The sequence below is a fragment of the Bubalus bubalis genome, chromosome 20 (genome assembly GCF_019923935.1).
Source record: "Bubalus bubalis isolate 160015118507 breed Murrah chromosome 20, NDDB_SH_1, whole genome shotgun sequence".
NCBI classification, from domain to species: Eukaryota; Metazoa; Chordata; class Mammalia; order Artiodactyla; family Bovidae; genus Bubalus; species Bubalus bubalis.
The window spans coordinates 24,850,565-24,874,885 of record NC_059176.1 but is presented as its reverse complement, the minus strand read 5'-3'; the positions used below and the strand labels follow the sequence as shown (position 1 = coordinate 24,874,885).

Here is a 24,321-nt window from a genome sequence, read left to right as displayed (position 1 = left end):
TATAAGGCCTAATAAGCAGCAAGCCAGAGTAATTGTGCCTTCTGATTTCAAGGAAGAATTGACCTCATGGTGGATGAGCTGCATTTATCCTTTTGGCCCATTATTGGCTCTCACCAGCCAGAGGCCAGAAGGGGTTTAGGGCTCTGGGGCCAAGCCTATAGGCCTGTGGCCTGTCTGCCTTCAGGCCCTGCAGCCCTCAGACTGCAGGTCAGAACCCAGGAGATATGAGTTACTTAACTGAGAAGATGAGTTACTTAACTGAGGCCGGAAAGCTTTTGAAATGAGGCCCATCTGCCCTCAGACAAGCGCTGTGTGCCTGTGACCCTGGAGAGAGGGCAATGTCTTTGACCCGCCCAAGATCCCCCTTGGGACCGCTCCATCCTCTTCTGACCTTCTCACCCTCCGGCCGCTTACCCCCACCTGCCGCATCTGTGGTCTAACAGCTGTGGAGGGTGAGCAGAGACGTTAAGCCCTAATGCCTCCAGGTTCTTAGCAGCTGGGAGCTCTCTCTGTTGCCTGGTGGTTTCCAGCCTTTCTTCAGGAATGTTCAGCTGACACCATCTCTATCAGCTGTGAGTGCCAAGAGGCTGAGGACTGACCGGTAGGCAAAATGCGTTTCAGCCTTGGCTTATCAGACCGGAGACCGCCGCAAATCCTCACGTCTGCTTTGTTCGCGCTGTTTTTTGGTTGGGAAAAATGTTATTGAGAGTATTGGGGTGGGGCCTCTCGAGACTCCAGGGTCTAGAGTCTATCTGTTGACATGCAGTTGGAGCCGGTGGGGATGGCAGGGAGAAAAAGACCCCTTCTGAGAACTTGTGGCAGAATTGACTATGGAACTGATAAGGATCAAAGGACAAGTCCTGGGCTCTTGGGAGCTGCCATGCCCACAGTGAGCCTCCAGTTCCCAGCCTCCCAGTGGCTTCCAGGCCCCAGTAGGCCCCACTTCAGGGCTCTGAAGCCCCTGGCTGCCTGCATCAGAATTGCCTAGGTGCTTGTTACAGTTGCCCAATGCTAGGTTCCAGCCTAGATGTTCTGATCTCAAAGCAGAGGAGGAAGGACAGGGACTGTGGCTCCCAGCCCCCCCACCCAGGTGATTCTCAATTTAGGAACCATCTCCCTGTGTGCTCAGGCCGAACCCAGACCAGGGGCAGCTCCACACACAGAGCCTGTTTCCTCTTCCTTGGAGGCTCCCCCACCCCCGGATTTCTGGGTTAACGGCCAGAAATTCCGGAAAAGCAGCATTTCTCCTGGTGCTCTCCACAAAGGAGCCGGTGGCTAGGCCAGAGAAGCAGCCAGTCCTCACAGGAGTCCCTCTCCAGAGACTTCCACCCTTGTAACCCCACCTGGTCCCTGCCCCGCGGGCATCTGGCCAGGTTGACAGCATGGGAAAGCCCCGTAGGAGCCGCAGAGGCGGTGGAGAGGAGGTGCCAGTGAGGGCTGGGAACCCCACCTCCCCTGGGGTGCTGCTGGCACCCCAGGCCAAGGCCTCCCCACCTCGGGGTGCCCGCTGAGCCCTATCCCATGGGACCCGCCCCCTCCTGCTTTCTCCTCTGCACTCAGAGCTGGGGAGGCCTGCTCTGGCCAGCCTGCAGACTTGGATTCATCTTTCAAAACCAACCTCCGCCCCCTCACCTTTTCTGCTAATCCTCCTGCCGAGCTGACAGAGCCCTGATATTCCCTTCCCATGGGGAGGTGGCACGTGCCTCATGTCCCTCACGCCGTGGGCCTCACATCAGCGCAGAGCACCCCTGCAGGCGCGCCTCTGTGAGCAGCCACAGGTGGGAGTAGGTGTGTGGGGAAGGTGGTTCTTAATTGGGCTTGTGGTCTGGAGGTAGTTGAAAGCTTCTTTTTTTCCCCTCCTAACAAGGATTTGGGTGGGTTCTTTATTATCTCATTTCAGAGGTGAAGCAAGACCAGCTCAGTCACACCTTCCACACTTAAGTAGGATCATGGCTCTCGGCTTTGGCTATTTCCTCCCTAATGTTTATTGCCATTTGCCATTATTTTGTTGGTGTGCTTTCTCGGTTTTTTTGGTTTTCCAGAGTGTGAGTGAGGACAGGGTGTATTTGCTTCCCCACTGAGTCTTCAGACACAATGGCAAGTGAGACCCAGGAAGTGTTCACTAAATGTTTGTTGACTGAGTACATAGGGCTTCGAGATTACCGTTTGTAAACCTAAACATGTTTGTGAATTGTGTAAGGATAGGCATGACTTTAAATCATTGGTCCTACCCAGCAGACTCATTTGACAGGTAATTTAGCCTCATGGTCTATATTTTCCAGGTCAGACGCAGGTACCACAGCGACTCTTGACCTCACTTCCACAGACTCACCCCTCATGGCAATCGTGTGTGACTCAAGCCACTTGGGATGAAATATGATTGGTTAGGATGTGACCTGCCACAGTGGCCGAAGTTAGCTCACAGGTAGGGGAGGAATGGGGCTTCCCTAGTGGCTCAGTGGTAAAGAATCCGCCTGCCAATGTAGGTGATGTGGGTTCGATCCCTGGGTCGGGAAGATCCCCTGGAGAAGTAAATGGCAACCCACCCAGTATTTTTACCTGGGAAATCCCATGGACAGAGGAGTCTGGTGGGCTACAGTCCATGGGGTCACAAAGAGTTAGACATGACTTAGCAACTAAATAACAACAAGGGGAGGTTGTGGAAGCACACAGCCTGGGGTGGGGTCTGGGCTTTCTCACCCAGGGCCCTCCGGCTACTCAGTCAACCTGCCACTCACCACCTAGGCTGAGAGTTCACCCCAGGATCCTGAAGCGCTAACGACCAGGCCAGACGTTCAGTCCTGAAAGTGCCACACTGGTCTTGGGGGATGGGTTGCCCAGTGCCCAGGGCTCCTCTCTGATGAGTAACCCCCTCTGACCCTGACCCATGGGCACCAGGCACCAGCCGGCACAGGGCCTTTGTGAACTTGAAATAAAGGCGACCCCCCCATCCAGATGGTCACAGCCCAAACCAGCTGGATGGGTCCCCACTCATACCTCCGCCCACACCTGCATGGCTGTACACAATAGTCCTGACCTCAGGAAAGTCCCCAAGATTTGTAGGAAAAGGAAAGGCGGACAGTACATTCTCCATCAGGCCTCTTCTCCGGGCCTTCCCCAAGCATTCCATTCCATCTGGCTTTACCATATCCCAGCTGGGCGGATCTTGGGCTACCCACCCCCTCAGTAGGACCCTGGGCCCTGGATGGGGCTGGACCTGCCCCATGGCCCAGGATTCGAAGTGAGGTTCCTAGTTGGAACCAGGGACTGGTCGGACTGCCCCACCTGGCTCCCCTTCAAGGCCTGTCTTGAGCTCCTGCCCACACCTCCCCGCCCTCTGTCCCCACACCTCCTCGCGGTGTTTACCACAGGAGGCCCAGCGAGCCAGTGAGCTGGGAAACTCCCGGCCACCTCCAAGCCACGGCCGCCAGCTGAAATATAATTAGCCTACTGCTCCCACAGAGGCGACACTGTGTGCTTGCCAAGCCCCTGCCTTCTACAGCATGTTGGCAGCCACCCAGGATAGGCGAGCCTCCCAGTCTGCCTTCACTGGGGGGTTGGGGGGGGGGTGGTGGGGAGGAAGAGCTGAGAACAGATAGAGAAGAGGGAAACAGAGCCACATCGGGGAGGCCCGAGCTCGGGGCTGGGTCCCGGAGCCCAGGGCAGGCCTTGGAGTGGCTGTCACTCCAGAGTCACCCCCTCATCCGTCAGCCCCCGAGCCCCTTGCCCTCAGCCATCCCAGACCCTGTGCAGGGTGTAGGTGGGGAGACGCCTCTCTGGGCATCACCGGCCAGTGGCTGTCCTCACTGGCCGAGGGTTTCTACAACAGAAGTGTCCTGGGCTATGGGGGACTTGGCCACAGGGGCCTCAGCTGGCCCAGATGAGGTGTTTCAAGTGGTTTTGCTTTTGAGGAACCTGCTGCCCAGCACTTCAAGGGCCTCCCCTGCCCCATGCCTGTCCCAAGGCCTTCGCTGGCCCCGTTCTCCACCCCATCCCTGGCTCCCACCTCCTTGCTGCTGGCCCTGGGCTTCAATGGCCAAAGAAAGCGGCACAGGCGCTGGCAGGTGCATTGCCTTTGACCCTGGAATGATTCCAGACTCTGCTGAAACTCTGGAAGGCAGGCAGAGCCAGGGGTTACTCTGAAGTCCAAGCCTCCAATAACAACCTGTTTAAACAGAGCCAGGACCCTATGGGCCCACCCTCCCAATCCTCAGCCTGCCTTTTGTCAGCGGAAAAACTTTAGTCAAAGAATAAGTTTAATCAGAGAGGTGAAGAAACAAAGGAAAACTATCAAAGGAGATCAAATACTACTATAGTCATTAAGCAAAGTCAAGGACCTTTTAGATCCTTCTCAAGGGTTACAGATAATATTCTGAGCCATTTCCTATGAGCTGTCCTATATAGACTGAGCGCCCCACCAGGTGGAAGAAGTTAACTCTATGATGACCAGACTGTAGCCGGGACATTAGCTGCCACAATTCCCAGAACTGGCCTCAAGGAAATGGGAACAAAACAACCCTGGAACTAAAGACTAACTGTATTTGATGCTGATCAGACCACCAATGACCAATCTCAAAATAACTGTCTGAGCTGACTGTGCTGTTTCTACATGTTGCCCCCTCAGCCTGTAAAAACTCTAACCCACTGATTCTCAGTGCAGGGGGATTCAATCAACCTTTGGACAAGTGTCAGCCCTCCTCCCAGTTGCCAGCACCCAAAATAAAGCAAACTTTCCTTTCCACCAACCTTGCCTCTTTATCGGTTTTTGAGCAGCAAGCAGCCAAACCCCACTTTCAGTTATACTGTTTCACTCCCCAGCAATGACACCAAAACCCCTGGAGGCCCCCAGTATACACCATCTCCTCAAGTGTTCCCCGAGGACCGTGCCCTACTTAGAGAAACACTGGCCCATAGCTCGCGACTTCAGTGCTTATGCAGAAAGGAACAGGAGCAAACCCTTCCCACTGTTGGGGGCGACTGGGGACGGTCAGGGGGTCCATCTGGGTTCTGGCTAGGGTCTCCCCTCCGGCAGCCAGAGTACCACAACCCACGCAGGCAGAAGCTTCAAACCCCCTGAGGTAGGAGGACCCACCACCATTTCCTTTATCCTCCCCAGCCATCCAGCCTGAAAGTAAAGGCCCATTGGAAGGTCAGAGCTTCTGGCACTCTTGACCCTGTGTGCATCATAAACCCTTAACACAATGGTCTTTCCTTCAAGGGTTCATTGAGGAATTTACTGCTAGAAATCTAGGTAGTGCTCACAGTTCACAGTACGTTGTTTTGCTGTTTAGTGGCTCAGTCGTGCTGAGTCTTTTGTGACCTCATGGACTGTAGCCCACCAGGCTCCTCTGTCCATGATAGGATTTCCCAGGCAAGCATACTGGAGTAGGTTGCCATTTCCTTCTCCAGGAGATCTTCCTGACCCAGGGATTGAACCTGTGTCTCCTGCATTGGCAGGCAGATTCTTGACCACTGAGCCACCAGTGACATCTTTATCTCCTTCAAACGTTCATTCTTTGACCATCATTTCTAAGTACTCCCTGCACACTTTTCGTTTCTCTCCTTCTCCACACCACTGTTTAAATTATCTTAGATAACTGCAGAATCCCATGGACAGAGGAGCCTGGTGGGCTACAATCTATAGGTTGTAAAGAGTTGGACACGACTGAAGTGACTGAGCAGATATTTGTTTATCACGTATCTTCTACCACAAGAACGTACATTCCATAAGAGACCTTCTCTTTTCTGTTCACTGGGATTTCTGCCCCTCCTCCCCCACCCCTCTCCTACACAATGTGTGGTGCGTTAACAGGTGCTCCATAAATGTGTTGAGTGAATGAAATGCCCATGGTTTAGCCCCATTCTCTCTGCCAGGAACAGGTGTTCATCCTTTGATCACTCAGGAGGTTCATTTGAAAATTAGCACTGAGGCTGCCTTAGGCAAGGGGCTTGACCCCTGGGCTGGAGGAGCAGCCTGAAGCTCACATGTATCATAGATTATCCATGTGATGTGGGAAGGGGCTGCTGACCACTTGGTCTACATTCTTGCTGATAAAGACCCCATCTGGCCAGGACTGGCCTTGCAGACCAGAATCAGAAGCTTCCTGGGTGGCCCCTCGCCCTCTTTCCCCGCATGCCTTCTGTGTGCGCCAACAGGAGGCTGGCCACTTCCTCTATGGTTTGTTTTACTTCTCCCTGATATCCAGTTCTACTTGAACTTTGACACCTGAGGCAGGACTGCAGAGAGCAAGGGAGAGATGATCTAGAATCATCTTGGGATGATTCCCAGTGCTGCCTCAATCCCTCAGGTTCCAGCACAGCAGGATGGTGGCAGGTGGTGGAGAAGTTCTCCACGGTGGAGAAGTTTTCCAGGGGTATCCTGGAAATATGCTGAGAGACAAAAAACCATGTCTGGATAGGTGTCCTGGCCAGGGTCCACCTGCGTAGGAGAAGTCCCGAGACTGTAAGATAGGGCCTGATGCTCCCCACCAGCCACTCAAGACAGGGTAGAGCCTCTCCCTGGAAACAGCGCCAGGATCAGAGGAGGTGATAGTGCTGTGGCCTTGGTCCTCCATTCTGGGTGCTGGGGTGACAGCCTCAGACCTGAGTCATGACCTGTGGATGATGGAAACCCTTCCCCCTCCCTCAGGAAGCAGGGGGCTTAACAGAAATGCAGAGAGAAAAGACTTCCTCCCCACGTCCTGACTTCCCTGGTGCTGCCAAGGGGCTAGCTTGCCCCCAACCCCTCCCTCTCCCAGGCCCCGAACACAGGCACCCACCAGATCCTACCAGGCCTCTTACCACCTCTCAGGTTTCCTTGCCTCCCTTTCCAGGCCCTTCTAAAAATGTCAGGAATTCCCTGGTGGTCTAGTGGTTAGGACTCCACCCTTTCATTGCCGAGGGTCCAGGACCTGAGTTCGATCCCTGATTGGGGAAATAATATCCCACAAGCCATGTGGCATGGCCAAAAATAAACACAAATAAAGATGCTGTCACCTTGAGCCCCCAAATGGTGACCATGACATGGTTCCTTCTATAACCTCTCTCATCCCTTGGTGAGATAAATCTTCCTTACAGTCTTGGTCACATCACAACATTTTTCTGTCCCAAACCCCAAACCCCAAAGCATACAGTACTGCCTCTTGGGTACAATCCTCTCTCCAGCCTTTCCCATGCAGCCCAAACTGTCTTCCCAACCTCATCACCACTCCAGCCAGGTCGGTCTGTCTTTCAAATACATCAATCGGCCATCCACTCATTCGTTCATTTATATTTACCATGAACAGTGATTTATAGGGATGAAAATAATCTTTCATTTTGTGAAGGAGCAGGGACAGAGAGCAAGAAGGGATCCACACTTCCACTGAAATGTGAGGTGGCCTCGGATTTTTAAAAAATTTTAAGTATTTATTGACTGAGAAGTTGTGTTTATTATATTGGTGGGTTTATAAAATAATTTATTTTAAAACTTTTTCAAAATAAGATTATTTAAAAAGATAAGGTACATTCAAGCAAATAACAAACTTATTTATATCAATTAGTCCAGTATTTTAAAATAACAAAATAAAAATACTATTCTTGATACTTTCATCACTTTAATATTAATCCTGTATGTTAACTATGTCTATCTCTAAGTACCACGCCCCTGGTATTTTTCTGAGAAAAATGCATTACTTTCAATATGGGCTTAGCACTTTTAATTTTTCATAAAATTGCCTGAAATCTTTTTTTAAAGTTGTGTTTTGAAGTTAATAAATTTTATATTTTGGACACTTTTAATCGACTCTTTCGATTGACCACAATATTTTTGAATGAGAATTTACCCTTTGTATAAGTGCCCGGTGAGCTTAGGAAAATTCTGCACATAATGGCTGTTCTAAATTCTGATGTTACAATCTGCAACTCTTGCAGCGCTGAGTTGCTGGGGGAACACTTAGCAACTGGGAGGGGTGGAGCAGTGAGAGCCCAGCTGGGAGTAAAGTTTTCATTAGCGGCGGCGGGCGCTTGGACCGGGGCTTCCCCTCACAAGTTTAGTTTCCCCCCTTTGTAAGGAGCAAGGATTCCACCCGGCTGCACCCAGCTGGCACGTGCGGTGAGGGTCTCGTGAGAGTGAACACTGCAGGCGCAGCTCAGGGCTGACACGTGGAGGCGCTCAGTGGACCTACAGTCCTGCTACACGCAGGTGCAGCCTCCCCTGGGCCCTCGCGCCTGGCTCCGCCTCCTGCCTCCCAGGACGCCCCGCCCACCGCATTATGCCTGGGTCGGAGCCGCGGGGAGCTCGAGGTTCCACTCGCCAGGCTGTCACACGTAAGTCACAATTCGCGTGTACATTGTGTACCCTGCGCCGGGCACTGTGTTCTAAGCACTTTGCGTCAACATTAACAAATGTACTTCTGGCAGCGGCATCTAGGATCCTACAGTCATTACCCCGCGAGGCCCAGGGGGTGAGTGGCCGAACCAGGCTACACGCCCAGGCAGGCCGGCTCCTCCCCTGGCAGGCTGCCTCCAAGGTTGTCCCGCTGTCCCCCTACGTACTATCCCCACCCTTTTCCTGTGTCAGGAGGAGGGTGACCCTTGCGTCCGATCCTGCTCCGCCCAGCGCCCTTGCCCACAGGCTGCCTTTCCGTTGGGCAGTGGAGCGGCCAGGAGAGATCAAAGGGAGGGAAGAAAGGGAGGTCTGTGTTAATTCCCCCGACGCCCTCCCTGCCAGGTCACCCAGGCTGGCTGTGACCCTGGAAGGAAAGTCGCAGCCTCTGTCAGGTAGCCCCTTGCACTGATTCTCTCTTTGGTTCCAGTAAGTTGTCGGAGCATGGAGCTTCACTGCTATTAAGCCCAGGTGCTGTACCACGCCCTCACCCAACCCCCTACCCTATCACCCCTCACTGCTCTTCCCGGTTTTGTTGTTCAGTCGCTCAGTAGTGGCTAACTCTTTGAGACCCCCATGAACTGCAGCAATCCAGGCTTCCCTGTCTTCCACCATCTCCCCGACTCTGCCCAAACTCATGTCCATTGAGTCAGTGATGCCATCCAGCCATCTTCCCCCTTTACAATCTTTGTAAATAGCTCCTTTGTCAGTGAAGTGTTTGCCACCTGTACTGCCTCTCAGCCATCCATCCTGCAAGGCTTACCTTGTCTTGGGCCCTATCAGTTTGCTTTCTCTTCTTTTTTTAAAATATTTATTTTTATTTATTTGGCTGCAGTGGATCTTAGTTACGGCCTGCAGGATCTTTAACTGTGGCATTGGAACTCTTAGTTGCGTGGTTGTAGGATCTAGTTCCCTGACCAGAGATGGAACCTGTGTACCCTGCTGTGGAAGCACAGAGTCTTTAAACCACTGGCTGCCAAAGGAAGTCCCTTCCTTCCTTATTTTTTTGAAAAGATTTCCATGGTTACAAAAGGAAGTGCAGTGAAGTCTCCCTTCCTTTCTTTCTTGAACACCCAGTTCTCCCCACAGGCAGCTCATGAAATGTTTGGGTTGTTTAAAATTGTACTTAAAAGTAATATAAGAATTTTCCATTTTAATTATTTTTAAGTGTATAACTCTGTGGAATTAAGTGCATTCACGTTATCACCATCATCATTCTTCAGAACTTTTTCATCCTGCCCATCTGAGACTCTGTACCCGTTGTCAGGAAGGACAATAATTTTTTCCTCTACTCTTGGAGGTTCTTGTCTAAGACACCTCTTTCATGAAAGAGGGATTAACAGGAGAAAAACATTTAATTTAATTTTATATTTCTGAGGGTCCCAAAGATATGAGACCCAAAAAAGTGACTAAAGTAGGCACAAAATCTCCAAAATGGGGGATTTTTTTTCTTGCTCTCAGAGGCACAAAGGAAGGTCAGAGTAGCTGTCCTTGCGCTGGCTACTTCTTAAGTAACTTTAATTCAAAATAACCAATACACCATAGTGTCATGTTTTGGAATGGCCTTCCCTGAACCCCATCACCATTAAACACAAAATTCCTAAAATGACTTTCTGTGATGCCTTCCGGAGACATTTTATGCATAGTCAAACCACAAATGGTAGCTTATTTTATGTACCACCTGCATCTTGCTTTTTTCACTTTATCTTGAATATCATTTCACATCCATCCATAATACAAGCTCTCATCCTTCTGCTCAGCTTTCCCTTGTTTGGATATTCCCATGAGCTTAGCCTTTCCCACACTGATGGAAACCGCGGGTGTTTTCAATCTTTTGCGGTTTGTTCCTAACCTCCTGTTTCCTCTCCCGGTTCATGACCTTGCATCTCTTGCTCTGCTTCCCCGCAGGGAGACCAACCACCCCCATGACTTCAGGGCCTTCCAGTCCTCTGGGCTCCTAACTTGCTGTCCCTTCTCAGGAGACTACCTTCTCCTTTACCCCGGCTCTGCAGTGACCCCCAGCACATGTCTCCTGGAGCCAGTACTCGCCTGGTAGCCTGTGTATCAGATGTGGCATAAGGTAACTGGAGAGGGTGCCCATGGGTGGGGGTGCCTTCCTAACACAGGCTGCTGGAGAGCACCCAAATTACACCTGCAGGAGTGGAGGCCTGACTTCTGTCAGTGTCTGCAGGGGCCAGGAATTCAGCACTAGGTCTCCAAACTTTATTTGGTCCTAGCTGAATTTGTTGACACCTACTTTGGGAGGTGAGGCTGCCATATAGCCTATTTGTCTTTCCATCCACATCCTACACTATTTTTCCTGACACTGCTACCACCATCCCCACTTTCTAATTAAAATAAAAATTGTAGTAGAAAGAGAAAGAAAATAGTAGAGAAATCTCCCCTCCAAAAAAAGAAAGACAGACTTGAGATTTATGCTAGATAGATGGGGCAGGATCATTTACAATGAAAAATGCTCTTCACAAAATACTATGAATAATAGTGTGTGTTTTATAAGCACCCATATGATACCCATGGACCCCTCATTGCCCTGCAAGGCAAGTACTGTATTTTTCACCACTTTACTGATGAAGAAAGAGGTCCAGGGAGATCAAGGGACCATCCAGGAAGTGCCAGAGGTGGGGTTCCACTGCTGCTGCTGCTGCTGCTGCTAAGTCGCTTCAGTCGTGTCTGACTCTGTCCAACCCCATAAACGGCAGCCCACCAGGCTCCCCATCCCTGGGATTCTCCAGGCAAGAACACTGGAGTGGGTTGCCATTTCCTTCTCCAATGCATGAAAGTGAAAAGTGAAAGTGAGTCGCTCAGTCGTGCCCGACTCTTAGCGACCACACGGACTGCAGCCTACCAGGCTCCTCTGTCCATGGATTTTCCAGGCAAGAGTACTGGGGTGGGGTGCCATTGCCTTCTCCGAGGGCTCCACTAATGCCTGCATTTCCCCCTGAGTTTGACCTTCAGCCCTAAGGCAAGCCTGTTGGTGGATGATGTTGCTCAGAGATGCTACTGAGGAGAGGATTCTAGAAAGATGGTACTGATGAACCTATTTGCAGGGGAGAAATGGAGATGCAGGCATAGAGAACAGACTTATGGACACAGCGAGAGAAGGAGGGGGTGGGACAAACTGAGAGAGTGGCATGGAAACCTATACATTACCATATGTAAAATAGATGGCCAGTGGGAATTCTCTGTGTGACACAGGGAGCTCAAAGCCGGTGCTCCGTGATAACCTAGAGGGGTGGGCTGGTGTGGGAGGTAGGAGGGAGGTTCAAGAGGGAGGGGACATATGTATACCTATGGCTGATTCATGTTGATGTATGGCAGAAACCAGTACAATATTGTAAAGCAAGTATCCTCCAATTACTTTTTTTTTTTTAAAGAAAGATCTATAGGCCTCAAGGCCTTGGACGTAGTAGGCACTGAGGTGGGTAATGGACCAGAAAAATTAGATCAGGTTGGGGGCTGAGCTCATGGAGGATGCTGGAGGGGACAATTAAAAATGGCTGGGCGCCTGGAGACAGCTGAGGACACGTCTGCACTATCCTGAGCATTGGTGCTGTCAAGAAAAGTGAAAGAGGGGCAAGGAGAAGGGGTGCTGGGTGGGGAGGAGCCTCTTGAGTGCAGATGGCTGGATTTTACAGCAATCACCAGTTTCGGGAAATGTGACACCTTGTCCCTTATGACCAGAAGGCTTAGAGGTAGAGCTTTGGTTTGGCTGGAGGCAAAGTAAAGATGGCAGCACCAGGGCTGCGGTAGCATTGGGTGAAAACCCTGTGAGGAATGATTTCAGTTGTGCTCAAATGGAGCTTCATGTCTTCGTACCTTCCCTGTGGCTCAGCCCCTGCAGCTCCCCATCCTGAGCAGCCCAGGTCTGAGATTATTTTACACCGTCCAGCTCCCTGGCCTGATGAAACCCCAACAAAGCAGGGAGAGAGGCTGGGGAGACAAATGAGCGAGGAGGGCCTATCTGCAGACAGAGTTCTCTGGAGAAAAGCGTTTTTCCTCGTTCCTTGGAGCTCCGCTGAAGAAGCCTTGAGAAGCCAGGGAGTTCGTCTGGGGGGACACCCTAAGTACCCTCCTCATTGGGACCCCACCCATCCTGGCCTTCTTGGAGAGCTCCCAGGACGAAAAAAGCCCGGCCTGTTATGACCAGTAGGTGATTCAGCGCCATGCACCTGACCGAGCGCCCAGATGTGCAAGGCCCACAGGGCTGGATGCCACCGAGGAGAGGAAGACAGGCCACCCCCCACCACCTGCAAAGGGCTTCTAGGGAAGGGGACACTGCAGGCATACAGACCAGAGAAGCCCCAGATGGTGTCAGCTGGGGGCTTGAGGGAGTCCAGGCCTGAGGCAGCCAGAGGGGCCGGCAACACTTGTCAGGAGAGGCAGGGTTTAATACCCGTTTGCTTTCTTTTCTCCTGGCAATTCCTGATAAGCTTTGACCTCTCCTCTCTCTGGGGGCCACACACATGCACACACACACTCACACATTTCTGGCCATTCTCTGTGTGCACTGCTTCAGGGAAGGGAAGTGACAATATAAAAAGGAGAAAAAAGTATAAAAAGTCTTCCTGATCTCTGTGGTCCAGAATTCCAGCTCCTCAGAGGAATGGAAGACACAGGAATAGATTAGGGGAACTGTTTGAGGAGGAACAGCAAGGCTTGTCAGCATCCTGGGCTTGGGAGCAGAGTCGGGGGTCTGTGAGATATACATAGATGTTGGTGGGGCCCTGAGAAAGGGGTCCTGACCCAGTTTTCTGGGATGAGCCGAGAGGAGGCGGCAAAGGTCCAGGTTAGGAAGGGCCAAGTGGGGTGTCAGGCAGAGGAGTCCTGTGCACTCCACCTATACTGCAGGACCGGGGAGGAGAGCACAGCCTCAGAAGGGCCTTGTGGACAAGAAGTAAGGGCAGGGAATCCCTCTGGATGCCAGATGGACAGTGGGCCTGAGGGATCGAATGAGCTCAGGCCCCATCCCACATCCTGAGTAAGCCCACCTGGGCTCAGGATCCCCCAGGAACCTTGAGGGGATGAGGGAAGCAGCCAATCTCTGGATTGCCATGATCAAGTGTCTGCCACCTCAAGGGAGTGGGGACTGAAATGCAAAAATGAGGATGAGGTACAGAAATCAATCCTTGTCCACCCAAATGTGCATATTGAAAATCTAACCTTTTATAAGATAGCAAATTTTCCCAGGTGCCTCAGTGGTAAAGAATCTGCCTGCCACTGCAGGAGACACAAGAGATGCAGGTTCGATCCCTGTGTCTCATATATCCCCTGGAGTAGGAAATGGCAACCTATTCCCGTATTCTTGCCTGGGAAATTCCACGGACAGCAGAGCCTGGAGGGCTATAGTCCACAGGGTCATAAAAGATTTGGACATAGCTTAGCGACCAAACAACAAATATATAATAAAAAGCCTACAAATAATGGATAAATAGTAAACTGGAGGGTATAATAATATACCATATATAATGAAAATACTAATTTCTTTCATATATGAGGAAGTCCTATTAACAAACAGGATAGTTCATAAAGGATATAAGTAAGCGGTTTACAGAAAAATAAATACAAATGACTTGTTAATGCTTGAAACACATTCCTAAGCCATTACTAGAAAAATGCAAAGATTACAATGAGATACATTTTTCACCTACGAGATGGGAGAAGGTTTGTAAGTTTAACGAAGCCCTATGAGAGAGCAGACAGGCAGCCCTCTCTTTATGACTCTTTTTTTTTTTTTGATGTGCACCATTTTATAGTCTTTATTGAATTTGTCACAATATTGCTTCTGTTTTATGTTTTTTGTGTTTTGGGCAAGGCATGTGGGATCTTAACTCCCCAACCAGGCATTGAACCCACACTCCCTACATTGGAAGGCAAAGTCTTAACCACTGGACCATCTGGGAAGTACCTCTCCATGACCCTAGATGGTTGGGTACATTGGCACAGCAGATCTATCAAAGTACACATTTCTTTTGTTTGACTCAGTAGTTCCAGTTCTAGGAATTGACCTTGCAGGTCCATCTTCACATGTCCACAAGGATGTTTGTTCAAGAACATTCACAGTAGTAGCCTTGTGTGTAGTGGTAAAAAAGTGGAAAGGACCCAAATGTCTGTTAATAGGAGACTAGATAAATAAATAATGACACCAATGAAATACTAAGACCATTCAAAATGAAAAAGGTCTGTGTATACTGACACAGAAAGAACTTGGAGATATGTTGTTACTTAAAAAAACAGGGACTTGCCTGGTGGTCCAGTAGTTAAAAGAATCTGCCTTCCAATGCAGGGGACCTGGGTTTGACCCTTGGTTGGGGAACAAAGATTCCACATGCTGAGGGGCAACTAAGCCAGCTCACCCTTACTAAGCCTGCGCACTCTAGAGCCCAAGCACCCAACTAAGACATGATGCAGTCAAATAAATAAGCAAATAAATATTTTTTAAAAAGCCAGGTACAGAATACAATGTATAGTTTCCTTCCATTTGCATTAAAAAAATATGTAAATATATGCATGCTTATGCATGAACATTTCTAAAGAGGTTGCAGAGGTTAAGCAAATATCCATGTGTTCTCATGGGATAATTTTGTAGTGTTTGAATGGTTCAGCTTCCGTGGTGTCTTCTCTTTACACCAGCATTTTGAGGTAAAGGGGCAGGCAGGAGCAAAGGAGCAGTGGGAGGAATGCCAAGCAAGTACTTCTGTTGGCCGAGGGCCGAGTGGGTGGCGGGTTCTTGCGTAGGGAATTAGCGTTTTCCACGTGGATGGCCGCAGACTGCAGGGACAGGGGCTGAGTCACAACTGTGACAAAAGTCCACAACCTTCCAAAGGCAAGCTTTGCTGACATGTTCCAGAACAGTTTATCCTTGAGAAAGGAGCCCCAAAGGGGCTCCAGGAAGGGCTGGGAAGAACTGATAAGCATTCTTAGCAGAATGTACATAAGCTCAAAGGTGAGATCAGCAAAGAGTTTTAAAGAGTCATTTTAGATTATTACTGGGGAGGGTGCAAATGCTTGCACAGGATAAGAGAAGAAATCCAAAGCCTAGTAATAGATGAGCAATGAGGGAACTAGAAACATAAATTCAAGCAGAGTTAATTCCAATTCAAACAGGAAGATCTCATTTTCTACCCATCAGATTAGCAAACAATGTTCAGGATCGCTGCTATTCAGTGTTGGTGGGGATGTGGAAAGACAGGTGATCTCAAACACCATTGAGGGAAGTGAAAAATCACCCCAATCGTTTTGGAGAACAGTTAGGCAGTAGCAACAATTTAAATGTAGATTCACCTTGAGCTTGCTATTACTACACTACCTTAAGTTGGCTTCCCTGGTAGCTCAGACTGTAAAGAATCTGCCTGCCAATGTAGGAGACCCAGGTTGGATCCTTAGGTCAGAAAGATCCCTTGGAGAAGGGAATGGCAACCCACTCCAGTTTTCTTGCCTGGGGAATTCCATGGAAAGAAGAGCCTGGGAAGCTATAGTCCATGGGGTCACAAAGAATGAGTCACTAACACTTCACCCTGAGCTAGAAATTCCACTCCTCGGAATCTGCCCTCTGCCATTCTGACAAAGGCATATTCAAGAATGTTCAACACACTGTGGTTTTCAAGCAAAATATTAGAAACAACCCAAATGGCTATCAATCAGAGACCAGATAAATAATTTATGGGACGTTCACACCATAGAATCCTTAAAATGCTTGAAGGGCTGAGGTGGATTTACATATGCTGGCAGGACATGACCTCCAAGGCATATTGAAAAATGAAACTAACAAGTCAAAAGCATGGCACATATAGTGTAATACATGTATTTAAAGACCCTCCCAAATCCTAAGACTATATCATACATAGAAACAGGTCTAGGGGATTCCCTGGTGGTCCATTGGTTAAGACTCCATGCTTCCTCTGCAGGGGCCACAGGTTCCATCCTTAGTTGGGGAACTAAGATCTCACAAGCCAAATGGACAAAAAGAAAAGAAACAGTTCTAGAAGGATGTTACCTCTGAGGAAAAGAATTGGAAGAGGAGGAGAAGAATTGGAAGGGTGTGACAAAGAGAGAATATACATTTCTGTGCTTGGGGACTTTTAAATACTTATTTTTAGACAATGAGCCTGCATCAGTGTATTGCTTAGCTGCAGTATGTATGGCCATGGTTAGTGTAGATCCTGGTTTTATTAGTTATTAGCTGTGTAAGAGGCACAAAACTAAATCTCAATGAGCCTTACTTTTTTTTTTTTTCTAAAAAGATAGGGCTAATAATGGCTTGTTATGAGGATTGCAATAAACTGTGGAAGATTCTGAAAGAGATGGGAATACCAGACCACCTGACCTGCCTCTTGAGAAACCTGTATGCAGGTCAGAAAGCAACAGTTAGAACTGGACATGGAATAACAGACTGGTTCCAATAGAAAAAGGAGTACGTCAAGGCTGTATATTGTCACCCTGCTTATTTAACTTCTGTGCAGAGTACATCATGAGAAATGCTGGGCTAGAAGAAGCACAAGCTGGAATCAAGATTGCCAGGAGAAATATCAATAACCTCGGATATGCAGATGACACCACCCTTATGGCAGAAAGTGAAGAGGAACTAAAAAGCCTCTTGATGAAAGTGAAAAAGGAGAGTGAAAAAGTTGGGTTAAAGCTCAACATTCAGAAAACTTAAATCATGGCATCTGATCCCATCACTTCATGGGAAATAGATGGGGAAGCAGTGGAAACAGTGGCTGACTTTATTTTTTTGGCTTACAAAATCACTGCAGATGGTGATTGCAGCCATGAAATTAAAAGACACTTACTCCTTGGAAGTAAAGTTATGACCAACCTAGATAGCATATTGAAAAGCAGAGACATTTCTTTACCAACAAAGGTCCGTCTAGTCAAGGCTATGGTTTTTCCAGTGGTCATGTATGGATGTGAGAGTTGGACTGTGAAGAAAGCTGAGCACCAGAGAATCGATGCTTTTGAACTGTGGTGTTGGAGAAGACTCTTGAAAGTCCCTTGGACTGCAAGGAGATCAGTCCTGGGTGTTCATTGGAAGGACTGATGCTAAAGCTGAAACACTAGTACTTTGGCTACCTCATGTGAAGAGTTGACTCATTGGAAAAGACCCTGATGCTGGGAGGGATTGGGGGGCAGGAGAAGAAGGGGACGCCAGAGGATGAGATGGCTGGATGGCATCACTGACTCGATGGACGTGAGTCTGAGTGAACTCCAGGAGTTGGTGATGGACAGGGCCTGGCGTGCTGAGATTCATGGGGTAGCAAAGCGTAGGACATGACTGAGCAACTGAAATGAACTGAATGAGGATTAAACTCATAGAAGCAAAATGCTCTGAACAGAGCCAACCCATGGAAAATGTTCTGATTTATCACTACTTGTGTAATTAAATATAAACTTTGTTTCACAAGGAGTCTGTGCCTGCTTGGATGGAGAATCCCACACCAATATGGCCAAACGTATCCCATGAAGGGCTTGAGAAGGGAGGGAGAAACTTGCTGCATATGTCTGTGTCAAAGGGAGGGTCACAACTCCTGGAGGGTGAGGAGCCAGGCCAAGAAGGCACTGAGGTGCTCCCTGAGCACCATTGGGCTGACGTGGACAGTCTTTCTGTGGGACATCATGCTGGTAAGCTGCAGTTTGAGGTGACCAATGTCAGTGAGCCAAGCTGGGGGAGCCCCCCTGGCCTGAGACACAACCTCTTTGAGGGGAACACTGAGAAGCAGTGACTTTGGAAGGTGGACAGTTGTGTTTGGGATCGTCCTGTGGGTTCTGGTCAGGAGCTACTGGGGCTCTGTGATAACAGGGAGATGCTGGGAGCAAAGTCAGCCAGGCCTTGGACCTGGAATCGCCTGTGTAGACCTTGTGCTTTGGAGACTTATGCAGACTGCTGTGTTTCCATCAGCAACAGATTCAACTGATAACATTAAGGACATTTAAAACTTTTTGCCAATAGACGATATTTCCCCCTCTCTGTTGACAGAAATTAGGCATGACTTTTCCTCCCCACTTCACAGACAGCATGCTTCTAGAAAAGAAATTCTTCAAAAGGGGTGATCAGCCCTCCCTGGGATGAGGTCTTTAAAATGCATCAGAATCAGAGTGGAAAGATAAGCAAGGCTAGAATGATCCATGTGGTACTGGAGTAGAGTAAGGCAAAGAAAGAATTCATGTTTATCTTAATATAGACACAGATGGTTACATATAGAAATAGTTATGGATGTCTATCTATAGACTAGTAAACACATTTTTATCTTTGTTCTGTTACCTGGGAAATGACACTCTAGTAGCAATGAGCAACACCAAGTACCTGAATCTTGGTTTCTAGAATCATTCTCTTATAACCGGAACCAGGGCTCCCTGGAGAATGGTCTGATTCCAGGACTGAGGTGGGAAATATACAAGATGAAACTGAAGCATCCTGTAGTGCCAGAGAGAAAGGAAGTGCTCACAAAACAAACACATGGATAGAGAAATGGCAAAGGGGCACAGGAGTCAACTGACAGAGTTCCCAATGGCTAAGCGGAAAAGTTTGAGCAGTACAATAAATAAAGTAGTACTGACTATACCCCAAAGTCTAAAACAAGTCCATATTGATATAAATAAATGATTGAATGTATTCCTAAATGGATAGGAGACACATCTTCTGTGCAGAGCAATTTTATTTGGGGCTGTGCTGAGTCTTTGTTGCTGTGTGGGCTTTTCTCTAGTTGCATCCAGCAGGGGCTACTCTAGTTGCGGGGCACCGGCTTCTCATGTTGGTGGCTTCTTTTGTTATGGAGCACAGGCTCTAGGGTGCGTGAGCTCAGTAGGACTCTAGGGTTCAGGAGTTGCAGCATAGGGGCTCAGTGGTCGCGGTTCAGGCTCTAGAGCACAGGCTCAGTAATTGTGGCACACAGGCTTAGTTGCTCCGCATGTGAGATCTTCCTGGATTAGGGATCGAACCCATGTCTGTTGCATCGCAGGAGATTCTTTACCACTGAGCCACCAGGGAAGCCCCTGTGCAGAACAATTTAAAAATAGAAATGCATGTAAAGTCCAGAAATGCTCAAGTCAATATCTTGGCATTTTCAGGCAGGAAATACACACATACACACACACACATATATAATATGTATTTTTTGTGTTACTTGTCTATAAATATTTTGCTTATAAGAGCTTCAAAAATCTCAGTTTCCATTTTTACAGCATTTACATTTGAAAAAATATATACACATTTATATATACATTTACAAATTTAAAAGCTGTAAAAAATATAAATATATATGCTGTAACACTTCAATCCTGGCAAAGCTGCAAGAAACTTCAGCACAGACATCCATCACTGTGAGCAATATAAGTTCATACATGCCTTTTGGACAGCACCTTGGCAATATCTGTGAAGAAGTAGAAAAACATTTAGACCCTTGAACACGGTAGTTTCTTTCTTTCCTGAAAATTAATCACAAAAAAAATAAATCCCAGAGAAAAGACAGCAGGGAAAGCAAATTGCATTTTCCTGCTATTTTATTCAAATGAACAAAGCTTGAAACTGTTTAAATGTTCCACTGAAGTTTACAAAGTGCTAGTCACTTGGTGGAATCTTACTTGAGTACTAAACGTATATGAGAAGTAACATGGAAAATGCTTATGAGCACTTTCGAGAAAGAAGTATAACGCAAAATGTGTAACTGAACTACTGTAATTATGACTGAGGTACACACATGGGCTGGAGGTCTGGGAAGCTGAGCAGCTGGGCTGTTGGCACCTGGATCCTTTCCATTTGCTTCGCACACCCAGCCATTCCTCCAGCCTCCAGGGTCCAACACAGCCTGCGGAAATCCTCACCCAATGAACTCTCAGGCATAGACAGGGCGCTCAACTGGTATACTTTTGGAAGAAATGTTTCCTTAATGTTGCTATGATATTCTCCAGTACCACTTTAAAAAACTTTCCTAAATATTTACTGCTGAACCTGGATTCAAACTTGAACAGCGTCTGCCAGTGCCTCAGCTCCACTGAGGCCTAACAAAACCCTCCCACGACTCACACATCCTATTCAAAGTTTCCGTTACTATCACACAGCCACCTACCGGCTTTCTCAAACAAGAGTGCAAGAAAGCCCCTGCGCGCCTTCAGATGAAGCTGAGGATTTTAAAAGGTCAAGCAGGTCAGAAACTAGCAGCTTAAAACAGAAAGGATTTTCCAGGGAGATGCTTGGATCTCACGTGGAGAATGTAGGAATCAAGGCATCACAAGCCCGGGCCAGTTACTCTCGGTCTGGGGAAAGGGGCGGGGCTAAAGGCCTGAACAGTTTGGTGGGAACTAGCGTTGGGTCTGTGGCCCCGCCTCCTTTCCACTGCCGCGCTGCGCACCGGATGGTTCCCGCCCCCCAGCAAGTATACACGGAGTGCAGGCCACGCATGTAAAGGTTTTAGGAGGCACATTAAAAAGGGTGGAAAATAAGTGACATTGATTTTAATAATATATTATTAAAATAATTAATATATTTTCCTTAATCCAAAATCTCCAAAATATCATTTCAGTATGTACTTGATCAAAAAATATTTTTTAACATTCTTTTTTCATGCTAAGTCTTTGAAATCCAGCTTACAGCATATCTCAGTTTGGATCAGCCATATGTCAAGTGCTCAACAGTCACATGTGAACAGAAGCTACTATATCAAACTGCACAGATCTAGAACTTTTATGTCTCCTTTTCTTTCCTTCTTCCATCCCTTCCCCCTTCCTTCTTTTCACTCCTTCCTCATTCCCCTCCTTCTCTCCCTTCTTTCCTTCCTTCCATCTATATTTCTTTTTAAAAGCATACCATTTTTAAGAAATCGAGGCATATGCCCACCTGCCTGCAATGCTCACCTACACAGAAAATCCTGGAAAGCCTTATTTTTTGGAATTCTCTGTTGTCCGGGGGCTGTTCCCTCCTGCTTGCTGCAGCCGACATGTGAGCAGATACCCTCTTTAGGCTCCTGGCAGCCCCCTTATCAGACTCCCCTGGACACATCCAGGCCCCACATGCTCATCCTCCATGGTTATAGGTGAACAAGTTGAGCTGGCTCTCTCCATGAGGAGATGGGGGCAGGCTTATGCAAGCCCTTTCGTCTTTTCTGGCAGAGTCTTCAGCACTTGGCAAGACTTCTCAGGTCTTTTTCATGACTGGAGTTGCACTTTGCATTGGAAGTTGGCTGCTGGCCAGAGGCTCTTCTAGCCTGGAGAGTCCCTGCATCCATCTCTGGGCCTGAGGGAAACTTTGAGCCCCCAAGTAGAGGTCTCATGGAGTTAATGACAGATTGTCATATGTCCCTTAGCAATCCTGGAAAACCGCTCTGGGAGCTAAGTTCCTGGAGAAGAGATCTTGAGAGGAGGACTTTTAAGGGGACAGGAGAGATAGAGAATAGAAAGTCATTTTCTAGGCATAATTTTACCTGAAGTCATTACTTCTTTATTTGCATTTCCTCCCATTATCAAAGTAAACACACTCACAATTGCAGTTATGCAATGATTTATGCAGTTGCTATGAGCCCAAAAGCACTTGCGTGGCTGTGTGTGAGTTGGTGCGTCCCTGGCTTCCCGCTCTTGGGGCAACAGGAGGCTCTGGGAATTTCTCAAATGTTCACAAGAATGTCGAGAGGGAGTTCTGAGTAATCACAATTCCTTGAACTTCTTGTGGGAAAATAAAGTCCCAATTTCCTTTTAGAGATAACTGTCTTTGAAAGCTGTTTACCATGAGAGTTTTTGTTTATGGTTCAGAGAATGGTCAAAACACACTTCTGTGGAAGGTCCCAGCAAGTAAAAAATCCCACCATGGGGACGCCCTGGCCCCCAGCACGGGAGCAAACTTGAATTATCCAGCTGGGCTCCAACACCTTCTATATTTCTGATCCAACAGACTCTGGTGCTTTAGCCATGAATGTAATCAGTCTCATACACTGTTGATGTTGCTGTCTCCCCCTGCCTCTGTTCCCTCCTGCCGTATAGGTATCTCCCAGCTGGATCCTGGGGAACCAAGTGTCAGGGAGACAAGCAGGATCTGCCTGCCTTGTGGGCTGGTCAGGGAGCCGCTCCTCACCCAGGCCTCCCTGCTGAGCTCTCACCCCCCCCCCCACCCCCACTTGATGAGCCACACCCTCTCTGGCTTCTGGTCTCCACCAGCCAGGTTGACACATAGATTAAGTAAAGAGAAGGCAAAAAAAAAAAAAAAAAAGGGAAGGGAAAAGGAAAGAGAAAAAAAAAAAAGCCATCCCAAGCCAAGATGCCTGTGCCCTCTCTCTGAAGGGGTGGAGAACTGTATTGGCAGCTGCTGTCCAACCCACAGCCCCAGCTGAAGTGGAGAGGATGCCACGGCACTGTGGAGCCCGCAGTGTGGGGAGCTGCCTGTCCACTCTGTCGGGGCAGCTGGACCGTGCTCATCTAGCCTAGACCCTTAGCACCTGTCAGCAGGCTGGCTTTTGTTCTTTGTACGGAGCACAGTGAAAAGAAAAAAAAAACAAAACAAAACACAAAAACCCCAAAACTCTTTTGAGGGTCTCAGCCAACACAAATTTGATAATTCCAGCAATAGCCCAGGTACAGTGATATCATTCCCTCAAAGGGTGCCAGGCCATCCCCTACCTTGTGCATAGAGGCAGAGGGAGGGCAAGCCCCTGGGGTGCCCGGGCCTCTTTGTCCCCAGCCGACCTCTGTGGAAGTCCAGGCTTCCTCATGAGGACCCCACAAGCATCACTCCTTTGTACTCAGAAGCAAGAGAGCAGGCAGCACCTACATGGGAAAGTATGGGCTTTAGGGTTTATACCAGCTTTGCTTCATGGTTTTTCTGTTATTCCTTTAGTCATCTAACAGACACAGAGCTGAACACCGCCCGGTCTTGGCTCTGACAGCCCCTCCCCTGGGCGGCTGGATACACCAGAGATGGCGGCCCCATCTCTGGTGTATCCTGGTTTTTCCTCCAGGAGGTGGAGAGCCCTTGCTTTGAAAAGTGCCTACAGAGCAGTTTCACCCCTCTGTGAACATGAACGAGCCTTGGCAAGCATGCGGCTGAATCACAGTCTTGGTGACACAGAGCACGTGGCGTCAAATTGCCCAGAAGTATGACTGGCACCCCAGCCTGTGCCTTCGCACCCCAAAGGAGGACCCGCTGTCAACACAGAACAAGGGATCCAAAGATGAGCCTTCTGGTTTTCTAAAAGCCAGTTGTTGAGTTTCAAGGCCTTCTCCGTACATGGTGAATTCCTTGAAGGCAGCTGAAGTAACCACTAATTTTTTTTTTTTTTTTTTTAACCTACCTAGGATAAGTGCCTTTTTCTGAGAGGAGTAAATGCCTCTGTGTGTGCCAAGTTGCTTCAGTCATGTCTGACTCTTTGCGACCCTATGGACTGTAGCCTGCCAGGCTCCTCTGTCCATGAAATCCTCCAGGGAAGAATATTGGAGTGGGTGGCCATGCCCTCCTCCAGGGGATCTTCCTGACCCAGGGATCGAACCCACATCTCTTATGTCTCCTGCATTGGCAGACAGGTTTTTTACCACTAGTGCCACCTGGAAAGCCCAAATTCCTCTGTGGGACTTCTGAACTTGAGGGGAAGGTGAAGAATGTTCTTACAAGGGAGTTGAGTGGGGCAATCCGTTCAAACAGCTGGCTGGGGGCACGTCGATTCCTGACCCTGGAAGCTCATGGCCGACCTGGTGATGGTCTGCCTCAGTCACAGTCCTGCCAGGCGCAGCCCAGAACTGCTTCCAGCTCCTGACGTGCCCTGGGTCTGGTGTGACCCCAGTGGATGTCTACCTGACCATCCTTGCAGGATGGGGCAGAGGTGGGAGAAGGCAGGGCAGCCACTTATATCCACCAAGTCGGCTGGAAGCTAGGCAGCTGGTGGCTTGTCAGTGACAAGCTGAGCCTGACTCATGGCCCTGTCATAACTCCTGGTGGCAGACTGACCCGCAGAGGAAATTAC

At 48.6% G+C, this 24,321-nt stretch overlaps 1 long non-coding RNA gene across 1 annotated transcript; it reads left to right on the top strand.

Annotated features, from left to right (window-relative positions):
* Nucleotides 1–7,796: 7,796 nt before the first annotated feature.
* On the top strand, nucleotides 7,797–23,706 carry LOC102412967. Its single transcript, XR_326287.4, has 3 exons — nucleotides 7,797–8,307; nucleotides 10,274–10,445; nucleotides 23,323–23,706. It is a non-coding gene; the product is annotated as an uncharacterized LOC102412967 (long non-coding RNA).
* The last annotated feature ends 615 nt before the right edge of the window (nucleotides 23,707–24,321 follow it).